Source organism: Ailuropoda melanoleuca, chromosome 11, assembly GCF_002007445.2.
Source record: "Ailuropoda melanoleuca isolate Jingjing chromosome 11, ASM200744v2, whole genome shotgun sequence".
NCBI classification, from domain to species: Eukaryota; Metazoa; Chordata; class Mammalia; order Carnivora; family Ursidae; genus Ailuropoda; species Ailuropoda melanoleuca.
The window spans coordinates 79,613,651-79,632,140 of NC_048228.1; the positions used below are offsets into that span (position 1 = coordinate 79,613,651).

Consider the following 18,490-nt stretch of genomic DNA (forward strand, 5'->3'; position numbering starts at 1 on the left):
TGCTCATGGGGTCAGAGTAAGGGTACCCCTAATGCTAATGAGAGATGTTTATTACAACCCGATTTCAAATATCCCTTTGGAAATGTAAAGAGTTTGGGATCTTCTACTATATCCATTACAGCTTGAGAGTATGAGAATCTCAGGAAGGTTCAATTTTCACAGAATGGGGATAATCAACAGGATTTGTGCATGCATGTTTCAAACATGGCTTCCTAACATGCAAAAGTCGTAGAAGGTAACTACAATTGCTTCCCTTTCTGATTCTATTAAATAGAACCAGGCTACGTGGACACTTCATTATCTGGACTGCTGTTCATTTCTCAGTTATAGGAGAAAGAAAGAAGCAAATGATAACCAGGAGAGCGAGATCCAGATTTTTTTTTTTTAATAGAGCAAAAGCAGAATAGTTCAGCAACAATCAGAATCTGTCCTAGGTTAGGTCACACTGACACATGTAGCATAATCATGATAAAGCCTTGGAAAACAGAATGAATTCCTTTGAACTCAATCTGCACCCACTTCACATTTATAGGATGCTACAGGTGTTAGCATTGATGTGCGAGAGGTCTATGCAGTTCTTGAACACTAATTATGGCAAAGGATCTTTGTACAGTGTGCCTGGAGCAACAAGGGGTTACGGGTGCTGACTCCCTGCACAGTCAAAAATCCACGTATAATTTTGACTCCCCGAAAACTTAATTGGTAATAGCCTGTTGACCGGAAGCCTTACGAATAACATAAACAGTCAATTAACACATGTTTTGTATGTTCTATGTATTCTATCCCATATTTTTACAATAAAGTAAGATCATTTTTTTTCTAAAGATTTTATTTACTTATTTGAGAGACAGAGAGACAGAGAGAGAGCACAAGCAGGGGGAGCAGAAAGCAGAGGGAGAAGCAGGCTCTCCACTGAGCAGAGAGCCCAGGATCCTGGGATCATGTTCTGAGCCAGAGGCAGATGCTTAACCGACTAAGCCATCCAGGCGTCCCGCTGTAAAGTCTTCTACGATGGCTAACATTAAGCCTTTCCTTTGGTGCTGAGCTTCCTAGCAGCCGGAGCTAATAGGCAAGAGGAAGTGAATGCGGTACACCAGCCTACGACTAACGTAAAGCAAAGTGACAGAGGCAGAAGGAGCACTGGCTAGAAGCATTCAGGAAGCCATGTTCCTTGAGGACCTAGGAGTCATCATTTGTGATCATAGCTAAGGGTAATTAAATGTTAATTGATAAATAACTATGACACAAGGGGATAAATGTTGCTGGTGGTTCATACAGAGTGGTCTGCTCTCCACGGGAGTGTGCTAACCTGACGGTGAGAGTGAGAAGAAACAGAGAAGGGCGTACAAAAGAAGGGAATCCCATATTAGACTCTGCGGAGGTGCGGAGGAATAAAAAGGCATGTGAGATTGAAAACAGGAGTGCTTCAGCATGACTGGAAGGAAGCTCATGATTCAGGGTGCAGCCCCCAGCGTTTGAATGGCAGCAGCATAGGCACACTGTGGCCCTCAGGCCAAATCTGGCTCCTGGACTTTGTTAATAAAGTTTTATTGGAACACGGCCATGGCCATTCTCTTACTCGTTGTTGCAGGCTGCTTTCTCGTTCAGTACTACCACAAGGTTGAGTAGTGGAGAGAGCCCACATGGCCAACCTAAAATATTTATCATCTGGCCCTTTACAGTAAAAGTCTGCCAACCTCTGATGTCGAACTTACCAAGGAGTTTGAATTTTATCCTGTAGTTTAATGGGAAAGAGTGAAAGGTTTTTCAAAGTTAAGAGAACTAGCAGGGTGCCCTTGGCAAGTTTACCCCACAAATACTAGTCTCAGTTGCTTCAAGGGAAAGACGATTTAATGTGCCACTGAACCCACACACCTCAGGGAAAACAATTTCATGGCAGAGGACATCCAAGAGTCTCAGGCGTTACCTGTGTACTGAACCACTTTAGGTAGTGAGATACTGAAGCTGACTTACCAAGCAGGACAGATGTGGGATGTTCCAGGATTCTAATCAAGAGCAAGTGGGCCAGCAGACCTGGTGACACGCCATGGGCCACAGTGAACGGATGGGTCGGGAGTAAGGGGAGTAGCGGAGACATGTCATTTGCTTAAAAGAGTCATTTTGTGTGGCACCCCCACGTTCACGAGGCATAGAGCAGAGTGGCTAGAAGTCCGGGCTCTAGACTAGTCTGGGTCAAAGCCTGGCTACGGCCACCTATCAGCCATGTGCCTTTGGAGGCAAGGCTCAGTCTCCCCGTCTGTCAAATGGGGATATAAACGGACCAACCCTATAATAAGGTTATTGTGAAAGTTAATGAATTATATAGTTCCTGTCACAGAGTAAGCAATCAATAAGTGTTCATCATTCCCATCACAAGAACTATTTAGATGGATTTAATCCTGATTTTAAACATGACATTATATATATGTATATAATATATTACGTTATTTTACAACCTAGCTCACCATCTCACCAAGACCCAGCTCCCAGCGTTTGTTAGTTATCATATTAGTATCTTATGGCTGCCATAGAAATGACCACAAACTGGGTGGCTTAAAATGAAATTTATTATCCTGCAGTTCGAGAGGCTAGAAGTGTAAAATCAAGGTGTTGGCTGGGGCCTACATCCTCCGAAGGCTTCTGGGAAGGATCCTTCCTGAATCTTCCAGAGTCCTGTGGCTCCCAGCAATCTGTGATCTCCCTTGGCTCAAAGCTGCGTCTCTCTAGTCTCCGCCGTGGTGGTCATGTGGCCTTCTTCCCGGTGTGTGCATCCCTGTCTTCCCGTGACCTTCTGAGAACCCCAGCCATTAGATTTAGGGCCCACTCTAATCCACTATGACCTTATTTTAACTTAATTAATGACATATGCAAAGCCCCTGCTTCCCGATAGGGTCCCATTCTGATGTTCTGGGTGGACAGGAATTTTAGGAGATACAATGTAACCCAGTGTAGCAATTTATAGTCACAATTTCCCAACTGCAACTTCAGGTCATCACTATCTTTACATACTCGTCCTCTGACGTTGGCACTCTCTCCGTCCCCCTCACTCTTAGCTGCACGTTGAAGCATATTCACCTCTGCAAAAGAAAGCTTCTTCGGAAGTCCGCCCCTTCATTGTTTTACCTATTCCTCGGCAAAGCAGAGCACTAGTGGATAATTCTTTGCCTTGGGGCTATGCTTTGCCATTTGGAACACTTCCTATTGAAAAATGCAGGCATTTCTCTTAGAAATTACATTTCAAGTTGCAAACAATCAATTTACAAACTATTTTTAGGAATGCCGCCAAGCTTAATGTTGGGGAACGCCAGCATTGTTAATGAGACACCAGGCAGAGTTTTGGACTGTCATCAAAGCCACTGTAGGAGTCCAGCTTTAGTGTAATCCCCGCAAAGAATGATGTCCATTTGATTTTTAAGAAATGAGTATTATTATCAAATATAAACGTTTTATTTGGAGCAGGCTCACATAAAATATAGTCCGTCATTAGACAAGAGTCTAACCAACATGCAAAGAATTTAAATATTAGATTTCTTTGTAGGGATTCTTCTAAAATCAGAGCCAGGGATCAGGTCTGAGGTCCAGGTAGTTTGTTTGAGAGGTGATCCTGGAAAGTAGGCGTGAGGGAGCAAAGACTGTGAAGGAGACAGAAGGAAAAGCCAAAATGAAATGCACAGTGGAGGTCACTGCTGCTGTGTGCACTGGAGCTTTGGTCCTCAAGGACTTTGGAGAGTTGCAGAGAACACCTTCCCGATGAATCATCCTCTTGAGAGACCAAGCTGGATCATCTTCTAGCTTTCTCACCATCAAATGAAGATTGCCTCTGGGCATTAGCTCTTCCACACTTCTCAGTACCTACTTGGGAGAAGGTGTTGGGGCAAAATGTGCTTAAAACAGGTGCCATCAGTGCATGATGGGATGTAACTCCCATGGAACTGTCCACCGCAGCTGTGGCTTCAATCAGAGGTGGGCCAAGGGAAGGTGGCTCAGGCTCCAGAAAGAGCTGCCATATTGAAATTCCTTCTTTTCATCATGGATATGATCTTCCTGTGCTCATCAACTGAAAGTTAACTGCCGTATGGATCAGGAATGGCCTATTACATCTTCCTTTTACAGGTGAAATATAATTAAGGTATTGTAATCCGAACACAATTGGTGTAATGTTGTATCGCTAGGATGCTTTTGGCTGCAAACACAAGAAGACCCAAGTCAAGATCATGCAAGAGAAGGATGGAGTCTGGTACCGCATCCCATGCTGTGAGATATTAATCCTTCTAGCCTCAGGCAGCTAGCTGGGATCCCTCTGCAGGTTGAACACTGTGATGAATCATTCGTCTCTATCTCAGTTTCTCAGGCAGTCAGACGTTCGAGTTCCCAAACTGTCAGGCTACAGATCACATCCACGCTTCATTTAAGCACTCAAAATTATAAACTGCTTAGGAAAGAGGCTCAACCTTATTCCACTTCATGTCTGTCTATCTCCCACAATGCCCTGCACACACAAGGTGCCTAGGAAATGTTGGCGGATTATTCGATGATATATAAATACAATTTAATGTTCTGAGCAGTTTATGTCTTTATAAATTGTCAGTAGACAAAGGAGACTGACTAGGAAGTAGGTTCCTCCAGGCTGTGGGAGCAGAAGCACTGATTTTCCCAGATCCTTTTCCTTTCTCTCCACCCATATTCCATGAGCAGCCCAGCATCCGTCCGAGTTAGACTCAGTGCAAAACTGCGTGGATGAAATTCTGGAAGGGGCTCTTCATCACCGTTGTTGATAAAGGCGGGAATTTTTCTTAAGAGAATCAGACCCATAAGAAGACATGATGATGCCGTGATGTCTCTTCGATGGTCTCCCCCCAACATGAAGAAGGGACAAATGTTAAAAAACCACAAAAGCCCTGCTTAACATTCTGCAATGGGTGGTCCTTTCAAGTGCAGTTAGTTTCACAGGGTATTCCTCTGTTCTTGCATTTGTTAAAGGGCAAGGTGGCCCGTTAGTTCATTGTGTCTCTCCTCTGCCTTTCAAACTGCATTGGGTGTTTTAGCAGGAAAAGAGCTGAACCTCACTCCCTCCTATAAATTGTATAATTGGAAAGCAATCAATTGAAAGATCTAAAAGGGACATAATAAAGAAAGTGTCAAACAATAACTTACTCTAATTAATAACCATTTATGTCTCCCATTTGGTAAAGTGCTTTGCAAATGTAATCACCTTTTAGTTTAAAGTACTATATTCACTTTGTGAGTAGAATATGATTTCATTTGTGAGAATGAGAATTAAATACGGCTTTTAATCAACCCGGAGCCACTTAGTACTAAGAGCTATTTAGCAGAAGTTCTACAAATTATAGCAGTCTTGTGAAGAGTTAATTTGCTACGGTACTTTAAAAATCTAATATCTCCATAGTAGCTACCTTTTTACTTATTTCCGATCAGTAGAAAATTAAACTTGAAGGACAAAAGCATATATATACATATACAGTATTAAAACTGCTACAGTGTTTAAAGATCTCAAATGTTGACACTATTTTTGAAAAAAAAGTCATGTCTTTAGTTGTGACTTGATTTTTCATGATTTATTGTTTTAAGTAACATGCTGCTCTAATTAGAACCAGCTCTCAATTATTGAGTTCCAACTGTAAAAAATTTCTAAAGAGACTGTGAATACTAATAACTTCACATTAATTGCACTAAATGTTTAGTATCTTTCTTATAAGGGACAGATGACATTTTCTGGAAAGCTTAGTCGTTTTTTTCCCCCTAACTTCCAACTTGCTTGTAGAAATCTTCGAAATCTGTTTTTAAGAGATGTGTGCTACGTAGGAGTCCAAAGACATTATAGTCTACATGCTGAAGCAATGACATATGGAAAGCTTTGCAAGCTTTGATTGGATGTTCACTACTACTGTGATCCAGATGGAAGGAAGGAGAATGGTGGCCTTTTCCCCTCCAACACTTCACTATGAAAATTTTCAAATAGACAGAGAAAATGGAAAAGGTCTTTATAGTCAATACCTGTATACCCACTTCTAGAAGCAACAATTAGTATTTTGCTGTTTTTGATTTATCACATAGTTAGTTATCCATCTATTTTTTTCCCTCTATTTATCCACCAATCCAATGTATTTTGTAATAAAAAATCAAAGTAAGTTGCAAATATCAGTACACTTCCTTCTCAATACTGTAGCATGCATATAATTACCTAGAGTTCTATATTATTTACAGTTCTTTATGAGGTTTTTATTTTGGTAAAAATTTATGTATTTTGAAACAAATAAATCTTAAGTGTCTCATGTGATGAGTTTTGGCAAGTGCCTGTACCTGGATAGTTATCATAACATAGAATGTTACCATCACTCCAGAGAGTTCCCTCTTGTCCCTTTCCAGTCAATTCCTGCACCAGGCAATCACTGTTTGTGTTTTTTTCACCGTGAATTGTTTTCTCTTTTCTAGAACTTTATGTAAATAGAATCATCTAGTACATACTTCTCTGTGTAAGAGCTTCTTTCACTCACAAAATGTTTTTGAGATGTATCCATATCATTGCCTATCGAGTGGCTTGTTTTCTTTTTTATTATGTTATGGTAGTTCTTTGTATGAATATAAAACTTTATTTAACTGTTCCTCTATTGGTGAATGTTTAGATTATTTCCAGTTTGGGACTATCATGAATAAAGCTGCTTGTGCGTGGCTTTTGTGTTGTTGTTGTAGACATGTGCTTTCATTTCTCTTGGACCACTAAAGCTTCCAGAAAGGAATATATCTTTGATTTTTAGTAATCTTAACTTTAACCAATGAGACCTAGAGAACTGCAAAATAATAAATCTGTATGGCGTTAAGCCACTGCGTTTGAGGTGATCTGTTGCAGGGGCAGTGAAACACTCACAAAGAACTTGGTACTACAAAGTGGGGGTGTTGCTGTAATCAATACCTGAAAATATGGACGTGGCTTCGGAACTGGGCAATAGACAGAGGCTGGAAGTATTTTTGATAGAAAAGCCTCGATTACTTCCAACAGGTTCTTAGTAGAAATCAGGATTTTAAAGACTCTGCCAGTGAGGCCTCAGAGGAAGTGAGGACTACGGTAGAGAAAACATAAATTGCCCTGAGAATACCTAACTTGTGGGGAACAGACTGTTGGTGGAAATATGACTTTCAAGGCACTGCTAAGGAGGGCTTTGGAGGAATTTGTTATTGAAAACTAGAGGGAAGGGGAGCTTTATTTTATAGGGCAGAAATTATGTCCTACAGTTACGTGGAAAGTGGAACTTAAATTGATGAAATCATATTTCACTTGAGGAAATTTCCCAGCAGAGTGTTGGAGGTGCGATTTGGTTTCTTCTTGATGTTATTAGTAAAATGTGAGAGGAAAGAGAAAAACGGAGGGCAAAACTGGTAACACAGAAAATTAAAAGGAACCAGGATGTGGTGATTTGGGAAATTCTCAGCTTACCCAGACTGCAAAAGATGCTGAAGATGAGATTCACTCTCAGGAAAGCATGCTGTAGAAATAAAATGGAGGATACAGCAAGACAGCTTTTGCTAATACCTCAGAAGAAGCAAAAGGTCTGAGGATTTAATTACAGAAATGCTTTTTGAAGAGAGTAACTGTGGGACTCATAAATCTCCTCAGCCATCAGAAGCAAAAGCAGATATGAGTCATCTAGAAAAGATCTGTCTAATGGACTTAATCTCTGCGACACACACAAGAGACCCACGGCACTTTTGAGAAAGTTATACAAGCAGACACGATGTCCGTTTGGACTGAAAGAGGCAGAGAAAATATGGAATGACACAGTTGTGAGAAGGACTCCATGTATCTATACTAGCTCGAAGAAGAAGGAATGGGACCACAAGACAAAGAATGCAGATGGATTTTAGAAGCTGGAAAAGGCAAGGAAATGTATTTTCCCTTAGGGCCTCCAAAAAGAAATGTATCCAGAGTAACATTGATTTTAACTTAGTGAGACTTATGTCAGACTTCTGATCTCTAATACTCTAAGATAATGCATTTATGTTGTTTTTAGCCACTAAACTTGAGGGAATTTGCTATGGCGGTCATAAAAAATTAATATACTTGGGCAAATACTTATGAATGGAATTGTTCATAGAGTAGGAATTTGCCTGCTTTCATAAGAAAATGCCACACTTTTCCCAAAGCGGTTGTAGAGTTTTACTCTCCCACCAACGATGTGTAAGTTGCTATACATCCCTGTCACTGCCCTGCAATATCAATCCTTTCAATTTAAGCCATTCTGGTCATTTGTAGTAGTATCTCATTATGCTTTTCATTTGAATTTTTCTGGTGACAAATCATAATGAACACTTTCTCATGTATTTATTTATTTCCCTTTGCTAAAGTTCTGGTCAATTTTTTGTCCACGTTTAATTAGATTGTTCATCTCATTTTTGAGTTGAAAGAGTTCCTTATATATTTTAGATACAAACCCCTTTTCAGATATATATCTTATGAATATTTTCTTGGGGTCTGTGCCATTTCTATTGATTTTTGAATGATGCCTTTGGTGAGCAGAAATTTAAAATTTTTCCAACATGAATATTCTTAATTTAGTTTACTAAAAATATTTTTATTTCCTCATTGAGTTGTTTTGGCATTGCTTTCAAAAATCAAATGACCATATGTGTTGGTCCATTTCTGGGACTTCAATTTCTGAGACCTCAATTATTCTCCATTGATTTATTTGTCCCAGTATCACCCTGTCTTGATTACTAAAGCTTTAAAGATTATCTTAAAGTCAGGTAATTAAACTTTCTAACTTTGCTCTTCTTTTTCAAAATTGCTTTGAATAATTTAGGTCTATCATTTCTGTGTAAATTTTAGAAATAGTTTGTCATTTTTGCAAAACTCCGGTGGGTTTATGATTGGGATTGAGTTGTATCTATGGATCAATTTGGGGAAAATTAGTGGGTTAACAGTATTCAATTTTCTGGTCCATGAACATGGTATATAGTTCTGTTTATTTAGGTCTCCTTGAATTAGCCTTAGCAATGTTTTTTAGTTTTTCAGTGCAGATCTTACACCTCTTTTGCCAAATTTATCCTTAAGAATACTTTTTGAAACTATTAGAAATGGAATTTTAAATTTTTTTATTTTTGGTTGTGTGCTTTTGAATATATAAAATCAAATTAGTTTTTATATATTGGTACAAATCCTTGTAATTTCACTAAGTTCAACTGTTAGTTTTTTTATACATTCTTCTTTTTTTAAGATTTTTATTTTATTTATTTATGTGACAGAGAGACAGCCAGCCAGAGAGGGAACACAGCAGGGGAGTGGGAGAGGAAGAAGCAGGTTTCCAGAGGAGGAGCCCCATGTGGGACTTGATCCCTGAACGCCGGGATCACGCCCTGAGCCGAAGACAGACGCTTAACGACTGCGCTACCCAGGCACCCCCTTTTTATACATTCTTAAAGATTTGATTATGAACATTCAGGTCATCTGCAAATATAACCAGCTATACTGCTTCTTTTCTGATCCTTATGCATCTTTTTTTTTTTTTCATTGCATTACTGCACTGGATTCAACCTCCAGTTGATTCAAAATTGTAAGACCAAAAATTCTTGCCTTCTTGCTGATCTTAGGGGAAATTTTTTATACTTTTTTTTTAAAGATTTTTTTAATTTATTTATTCGACAGAGATAGAGACAGCCGGCGAGAGAGGGAACACAAGCAGGGGGAGTGGGAGAGGAAGAAGCAGGCTCATAGCAGAAGAGCCTGACATGGGGCTCGATCCCATAACGCCGGGATCACGCCCTGAGCCAAAGGCAGACGCTTAACCGCTGTTCCACCCAGGTGCCCCGAAATTTTTTATACTTAAACAGCAGGTACAAAACTACTTATAGGCTCTTTCGTAGATGCCCTTTACCTGATTGAAGAAGTCTCCTTCTATCCCTAATTTTCTGAGACTTTTTATCATAAATCAGTGTGACTTTTGTCAAATGGTTTTTCTGCATCTGTTGATTTTTTTCTCCTTTAGTCTGTTAATATGGTGAATTACCTTGATTTAAACAAATCTGTCATTCTTGGGATAAACTCAACTTGATTTGTGATGGCTAATTTTATGTATCAACTTGACTGGACTAAGGGATGCCAGAGACCTGGTAAAACATTATTTGTGTGTGTGTCTATGAGGGTGTTTCTGGGAGGGATTAGCATTTGAACCGATGAAAGCAGATAGCCCTTCCCAATAGGACTGAGTGCACATCATCCAATTCATTGAGCCACTGAACAGAACAAAAAGGAAGACATTAGTGCTCCTGGTTCTCAAGCTTTGGGACTCAGATGGGGACTTACACCATCAGCCTCCCTAATTCTCAGGCCTTCATACTCAGATTATCCCACAGCTCTCCTGGTTCTCCAGCTTGCAGAGGACAGAGTGTGGGACTTCTCAGCCTCCATAACCACATGAGATAATTCCTGTTTTAGATGATAGATAGATGATAGATAGATGATAGATAGATAGATAGATAGATAGATAGATAGATGATAGATAGATGATAGATAGATAGATGATAGATAGATAGATATAGAAAGATAGATAGATATAGATATATAAAATTTAGTTCTGTTCCTCTGGAGAACCTTGACTCTTAAACACAGTCATAATGTTGTATTATATTATTTTATATTATATTATATTTAATATAATATAATATATATTGCTGAATTAACTTTGTCAACATTCTGCTAAGAAAGTTCATGAAGGATATTGGTCAGTAATTTCATTTCTAATGTTTTTATCCGGTTTTGGTGTCATGGTATACTGGTCTCATTAAACAAGTTTTTGGAAAGAGCTTATCTAAGATTGATGTTCCTCAATCCTATGTTAAGATTATTTAGCTATTTGGTAGAACTCATAAGCAAAATTATGTGGTTCTAGAGTTTTCTTTGTACAGAGATTTCAGATAAAATTTTAGCTTCTCTAATAGACTTAGGGCTATTCAGATTTTCTATTTTATCTTAAGTCAGTTTGGGAAAGATGTTTCTCTTAAGTTTTTTTTAAATTGTCAAATTTATTGCCAATTTTTCTTTGAAATATTCTTTTTATGTTTGTAGGCTCTGTACTGGTTATTCCCTCTTTAGTTCCTGAAATTCATAATTTATGTTCCTTCTCATTTATTCCTGATCAATTTGTCAATGATTTTACCAATGATGAGAGGCTGAGAAAATAGAGATGATGCATAATTCAGAATGCTTAGGCTTACTGGTGGGCTGAGAACTGACATAGATTTCTTCCCAAAACATTTTTCCTGGAGTGTCATATAATGAAACATTTCTTGTATGTAAAATCATACAACTATTTCACTATTTCACAACACTTTTTCATTTACCAATCCATATGTAATAATGCATGAACACGCAAGGTACGTGGGGGAAAACAGAATTTAACCAAAAAATATCATTATAGCATAAAAGTTAGGCAGTATATCCTAGTGTTTAAGAGCTAAGCCTCTGGAAACCGGACAGACTAGTGTCCATATTCTGGCTTCAGTGCCTGCTAGCTGGGGACTTATTTTTCCAAGCATCTAATGTTGTTAGGATTAAATAAGAGGCTATGTGTAAAGTATTACTTGCAATTATTGAGCCGCTGTGTTAAAAAAATTTTTAGCTATCATTTCTGTCATTACTACTGCTATTACTAACCTGGTCAGATTTAATCTTAGATAACAGAGTTTGGTTTATTTTTGTGTGTGTGTTTCTCCTGTTGCATTGTCTCAAGATTTTTACTCCTTGTCCTAAACTTTGTGAAATGCTGCTTAGCATTATTTTACCAGTATTGTGGCCATAATTTATCTCCAGAGAAAGTTTTGACATCAGATGGAGTGTTGTCCTTGATTGATTGATTTCTGCCCCATTTTCATTTGCATAGTTCTTTGGGGGATAAAAAGGTATTGGCCAAGATTTTTTCCATGTGTTCTTGAAAATTATCTAACTAAGTCCAAAAAAGACATTAAAACATAACCCCAAGCAAACAGGAAACTGACTTTTTCTTTTGGGAACTTAGTCAAAAGCCAATTTTTTGTGGTTTATGTGAAGGTTCCTCCCACAAAGTTCAGAAATTCATCTTAAATTTTCAGTCTCTTATTTTCCTCTTTTTCTAGGCTACCTGCAGAGATACCACTCCTTCTTTTACCTTACAGAAGCTGACTACAGAGAAGCCTGTGCAGATTTTTTTTTTCTTTTTAGTGCTTTTTCCTTCTTCTTACAAAACAAAGCTTTTTTTTTTTTTTTTCCTTTTGCTTCTGAGATGAAGAGAACCCCATAGAAATACCAGACGGCCACACTGGCTTCAGGCAACTATAAATAATTTCTCTGTCCATAACCAAATACAAGTACCTGGCACGCTGTTTATATAGACGATTAATCATTACTTAGTCAAGGGAAACGTGAAGCAATGGGCAAGCCTGGGCAGAAGACGTATCTTTTGTAGAGACTTTTTTGGCTCATTATATAACTGCCTATATTTTATAGCCATCATGTTTTAGGATAAGACTGTTGAGTTATCCTTTGAACTCATGGCAATTTCTTTGCTTCACAAAAGTGACACAGATGGGCAATTTTATTTGGAGGAAAAAGAGAACTCGATGAGTGGGTACGTCGACTTGCTTTCCTCATTGCAAGTCCTCTTCCCATCTTTAAATATTTATATTCATACGTTTTCATGCGACAGTCACCTGGGTGTGTATATTGTTTTGTGTTCTGTTTTCCATTTGCTACTACTTTCTTTACGCATTTCCATGTAATGATGCAGATTGTGTATTTGCCATCATTGACCAAGGGGGTCACTTTATCGTGTCAAGATAATTTAGTATGCTTAGCTATTCTGTGATTGGCAGTTTGGATTGTTTCTAATTTGCTAGCTCCCCTAATAAATATTGGACACTAAGGACTTCACTGTCCTCCCTCCTTTTGGTGGTCATTTCCATGTATATTATGAACAGTTCTGTATATCACATGAAGGCTTTCTTTTGGCAGTGGTGGGGGGGAGATCAGAAGGAAAGCTTTATTCTGAGTTAATTCTTACTAATATATTTTACTCCAAATATTCCAGCAACTGTACTTTTTATAACCACATTCCATATTTTTTCTACCCATGAGGCATTTTAGAATCCTAAAGTCAAAACAAGAAAAAACGTATTCAACAAATTTTTATTGCGTGCTTCTTATACACTAGGTATTAGGCCAATCTAAGCCCCTCCCTTTTATAAATGAGGAAAGGGAGGCTGGAAACTCTGGGATTGAAATACTAGTTACTTTGGTGTTACATTTGAATATGACTTGTTGCCTTTCAAAAGTTTCACCTTTAGTTATTACCTATAATTATCCCATCATATTGTACTAGGGGTCCCATAAGGTGAAAGAGGACACATTCACTGTCTTTTGTTTTATTTTGCTTTATATTACAGATGAGCTTTGAAAAACTTGCAGAACTAATCCAAAGTCACATGGTTGCTTCTTGGTCAAGCACAGATACATTTTAGTGACTTCTTTTCCATGATTCGGTCCTCAAGACTATGAAAATCTTCAAAAATTAAAGAGGTAAGCCAATTCATATATGTAGAAATGTAACTTGCATGCTACTTTTTATAACTGGATTACAAACTCTTAGTCTTCCCAGGATGGGATCCAATCATTTTCAAATATCAGATCATTAAACACATTATTTCCTAATAGATAAATGGCCAAAGGATATCATTTAAAAATTCATTTTGAAAAGTATTTATTGGATGACTTTTATATGTGAGGCACTCCTCTTAGTGCTAAGGATTCAGCAGTGAGCAAAATAGACACAGTCCCTGTCTCATGGCCAATATATATTGAATTAACATATTCAACCTTATTAATGTTCAAAAGTCTACATAAAGAAAAGCAGTAATTGTGTAGTTTTCTTACTATTGTATTGAATCAGTTCTTTAAAACCAAAAGAGAAAATGCTTGAGACCTGCTAGTTTGTATGAAACTGATGCTGTCATACAAGTTCCTACAAGAGGATCTGTGATATTAGAATCCCTTTCTGGGAAAGACATTTTGCAATATATAGAGAGCCTTAACTTATACTTTTTGGTTCAAAAGTCTCACTTCTGGAAATCTTTCCATGCACAAAGATGTTCATTTCAGAGTTCTTTATAACAGTTTTTTTTTTTAAAGGGAAATGTAACAATGAAAACAAAGAAGAAAAATATATGTGATGATATAAAACACAGGCTTGCAAATACAGTATTTATAAATAGTGTGTGTAGGAAAAAAGACTATATAAAGTGGTATATTTAGTATGATCTAGAAAAAGAAATATCAAAATGATAACAAAATTATGGATGGTTTACTTTTCTCCTGTTACATGTGTTGGTACTTTCTAGATTTCTACAGCAAGATTTTATTACTTTTATAATCAGAAGAAAATTTCAGCTCTCCTGCCCCCCAAATAATATGTTGGCTACAGATATATTTGTCTTTGTGGATACACAACACTGAAAATGCCCACAGAGGGGACAGATACCAGAGGACGAATGAGGGCTGTGTTCGATTTTTCTCAGTTGTCATCTTGTTTTACGTTTAACCCTGAATAGCTCCTTTTATCTTCTTTGTCCTGGACTTACATACCACAGGGTTTCCAAAAGAATAGAATTTAAAAATTAATGTTCGATTAAAATTTCATCCTCGTGCCTCAGAGACTAGATGAGAGCCCACATTTGTTATATATTTGGGGTCTCAAATGCAAGTGTCTTTGGGCAACTAGAATCATTCTCTTGTTCAGTAAGCTTCCTGGGTCTGTGATCCCACATGATCTCAGAACCATAAAGGGCTCAAGAAAGTTTGCTGGAAGCATGGGAGGAAATTTCTCCTTCAGCCTCATCTTACCACAGCTTTTCCAAGAACTGCTTGTGAGTTTATCTGCACAGAAGGCTCAGTGCTCACAAAGCAAGGTCACCCCAAGAGTTAAGTTTGGCTGAGCCAGGAGAGTGCTGGGGAGGGACCTAAGAAGCTGGGAGGGAGGAGGGCGGGAAATGAGCAGTGAGGGGATTGTGATGCTGACCAGCTGTTCTCGGGGCCTTGAGAGACTTCCGATGACCTGACCCTCCCCTCCTCCAGTCGCTTCTGCTTGTCCTGATGCCAGCTGCCATGTGGCTGTTAGGATCACTCATTTAATGGAATGAAACAGTGGGACAAATCTTGGCTACCCACAGAACTCTCACCAAGTATCAATTTGTTACCAATCCATGCTAAATCCTTAAAGAAAAATCCTCTGTAAGCCACTGTATGTAAACTAAATTGCCATTTGGTTGGAAATATTGCTGGGAAAGTCTAGTTCAGAAGGATTTAGATTATATATGTTTATTTCTTTTATTATTAATACATGTTTACATATGTGTATGTGTGCATTATGTAACAGTTATATTTAGAACAAAATATTATACTATACTATACCATGCTGTGTTGCGTTATGTTATACTAAATAAAACCCTCAAGGTGAAACTAATTCAGAATGCCCAAGGATCTTCCAAAAGAAAAGGTTTAATTCAATTCAACTCAGGACGCTGGCGATGCACAAAAGCTCTATGCCCAGCATCAAGTAAATTCTACTGAGATGTTTGCATTCAATTGAAAGTGCGCTGGAAAGAGGGGCAGGGAGCCATAGGGCACTGTGCAAGAACTCTGTAAAAACTCTGGATGGGCTCACCCACTGCAAGAGTTTGAGGAAGACCGTTACTCTCCACCTCTGAGTCTCAGTTTCTGTATCTGCAAGATGAGGACATTGAATGAGGAGACCTCAAAGTCCCCTTTCCAGCAACGTGACCCAGAGCTGATGTGCTGAGCTCCCAGGAACCCGGCCTTATCCCTCTCCGGGACCCAGACTCCACTCCACCTCCATTCCAGGCTTCTAAGCACGTCCTGTGATCATGGAAGTGTGTGTGTCCATGACTTCAGGCAAACACACATGTTCCCGGGGCTAAGAATAGCAAGACACAAGGAAGGGACAGGAACCAGAAAGAACAAGATGGTGCTGGTGTCAGAGGCAGGGCTGAACATCCTGGAAGAGAAACACAGCCCTGAGGAAGCATCCTGAGCATGGCTACTCCCTCGGGGAGCCAGAGCCAGAAGACCCTGCCCCCAACTCTGTCATCCCTTAGCAAGGACCTGCTGTCACTTACAGTAACCAATCCCTTTTATCCTCCACAACTCCGAAGCTGGGTCAGGGTAAGACCAGCCTGTGGGGCTCAGAACTGGCCCTGCAAACTCCAGCGACAAAATCCGTGTAGCTTTACAAGGGTTCACACGATGGAGTTACTCCTTTGCTTAACCAGCCCTTGTTGGGCATCTTTCTAGTGCCAGCAAGATGTTGGGGATGGAAGCATGAAGAAGCCAAAGTCCCTGCCCCCGAGGACATCCACACCCAGCAGCAAGAGCCTTACACAGAACCATCGACTGGCTTCTCAATTCTATGAAATTCACAACATACAGAGTCATCAGAGACATGACCATATAGTATCTTCAATGATGTTTTCGTAGGTCCCTATCTTGCCTCCTGGTACTTGCCTTTCAACTTGAAGCCCACCCTTCTCTTCGCTGGGTCCCTGCAAACCGCGTCTCTGCTCAGCTAGCCGGCCCCACGGGAGGTCCTGCCAACAGGAGGGCTGGGTGGGGGGTGCCACAAGGTGGAAGGAGGAGGAGAGTTGCTCTTTCCTGTCTGCTCCCTGGTCTGGGTGTGTCACCCCAGCGGACGCAGTTCCTTCCTATCACAGAAGCTGACCCCAGTTTGCACTTTCCAAACACATAGAACCCACTTTCTGGTATCATCCTCAAAGACAGCACCCCCGGGCTTCTCAGAGTGTGGGCCCCAGACTCCTTTGAGCTCAGGGCTGCCAGCACCAGCAAGTAGCTTTCTAACTTTCAGAGGCCCAGGTCTCAGTTCCATGGGGCCTATTCTCTCCATTCTAAGATTTGCCAATCACTCCAAACCTCCTTCCTTTGTTTCCTCGGCCCTGGGGTAGGAGCTGCTTCCCATAGACGCTGCCTTCATGCTACCTTAAGAGTTCCCTCTTTACCCTTCTGGTTGGTGAACAGCTTCTGAGAAGGGGTCTGGTGTCTGTCTCCTGATAGGACCCTGACCGAGAAGGCTCCCTGGCTAAACGGAGAGATACTGTAGACTAGTGGAAAATGGTGGGAGCTTTGGGGTCAGCCAGCCCTGGATTTGAAATCTGGCTCCTGTGATCGGTAGCTGTTTGACCTGGAGCAGTTGCCTAATTTCTTCCAATCTTGTTTGCTGGTAGGAAAGATGGGGTTTCCAGCTATGGTGAGGGTAGCTTCCGCGCTTGGCACAGATGCCCGGCTCTGTGGCGAGCAGCCAATATGATGACAAGATTGTTCGCTTCGGAGGCCGAGGCCTGGGTCTTGTGTATCTTGCCATTCCCAGCAGGGTGTGTCCTAAATCATTCTATGATCTGTGCTTAATTAGACTCTGTCGCAGGGCAGGGGCATGTGCTGAAGATCATTATGGCTCAGCGGAGTCATTAACTTTTACCTTTTCCAACATGAAAGCCGTTGTGGCGGTCAGATTCTGCCTTGACGTTATGGGGAAAACATTTTTTAAGCTATTATTTTAAAATGAGCACCAATGAGTTTACCTGGAGGATGAAATAAGAAAACCCACGGCATTCCTTCTACCAGCCTGGCGAACGTTCTCAGAGATTGGATGGTAGGATGTGGGAGCACACTGCGTCTTCAGAAAGAAGTCAAATTTGGTAGGTGCGCGACACATTGGTGGCTCTTTCCAGCTCTTCCACAGACATGAGTTTTATTTTTTGTTTCGTGCACACTTCATAAAGAGAAAAGATTGCCACTGTTCTTACCCACTGGGGGACATCTCTTCCGAGGGTTGAATTCAGGACTCTAATGTAAACTGTGAAAATCAGCGAGGTCTCAAGTGTCCCGGGCCTTCCCAAGCCCATGTGGATAAAAAGTCATTGAACACAGAGCGGAGAACAAAGCTTCTGTTCTTGTGAGCACAGCAGAGAGGCAGGCATGCAATCTGGGTACCGGCTGGGTACATGGGAGGAGGAGGAAGTCGGCAGGGTTCTCTGGTTTCATAATCAGGGTTCTGTAGGGCTAGGCCTGATAAAGGTATTTGTGTCTGAGTCTGGAAGGTGTACAGGCCAGCCCCAAACTTCCCCAGTCCGCAAGACCTGAATGGGCACGTGGAAGAACTCAGTTCATTCCAGAACATTCCTCCCCACAGAAGCCTAAAACTTCAACAAAGAGAAAAACAGCCCCGTGAGATCTTAAGCCATTCATTTCTTCAACGAACCATGAATCTTCCCCCTCACCAGGGAGACAGTTGGAGAGAGCCAGAGCGCCTGTCATCTCGAGACGGCTTTCCTAGCCTCGAAGGAGCTGTTTTGTTTCTTTGTGGAAGGGCGGTGACTTCTAGACACAGGAAAAGAGACCAGCCCTTTGCAGGTGGAACCAGAG

General features: G+C 40.3%; 1 long non-coding RNA gene across 3 annotated transcripts in view; it reads right to left on the bottom strand.

The window, feature by feature from the left end:
* Positions 1-13,557: 13,557 nt before the first annotated feature.
* LOC117804447 overlaps positions 13,558-18,490 on the bottom strand; it is an 82,561-nt gene continuing 77,628 nt past the window's right edge. The window contains exon 4 of one of the 3 annotated variants that reach the window (XR_004628906.1): positions 13,558-18,204. This is a non-coding gene — a long non-coding RNA (uncharacterized LOC117804447). Of the gene's footprint in view, positions 18,268-18,490 lie in introns of all 3 variants that reach the window. The other 2 variants (XR_004628908.1, XR_004628907.1) reach the window with 2 other exon arrangements.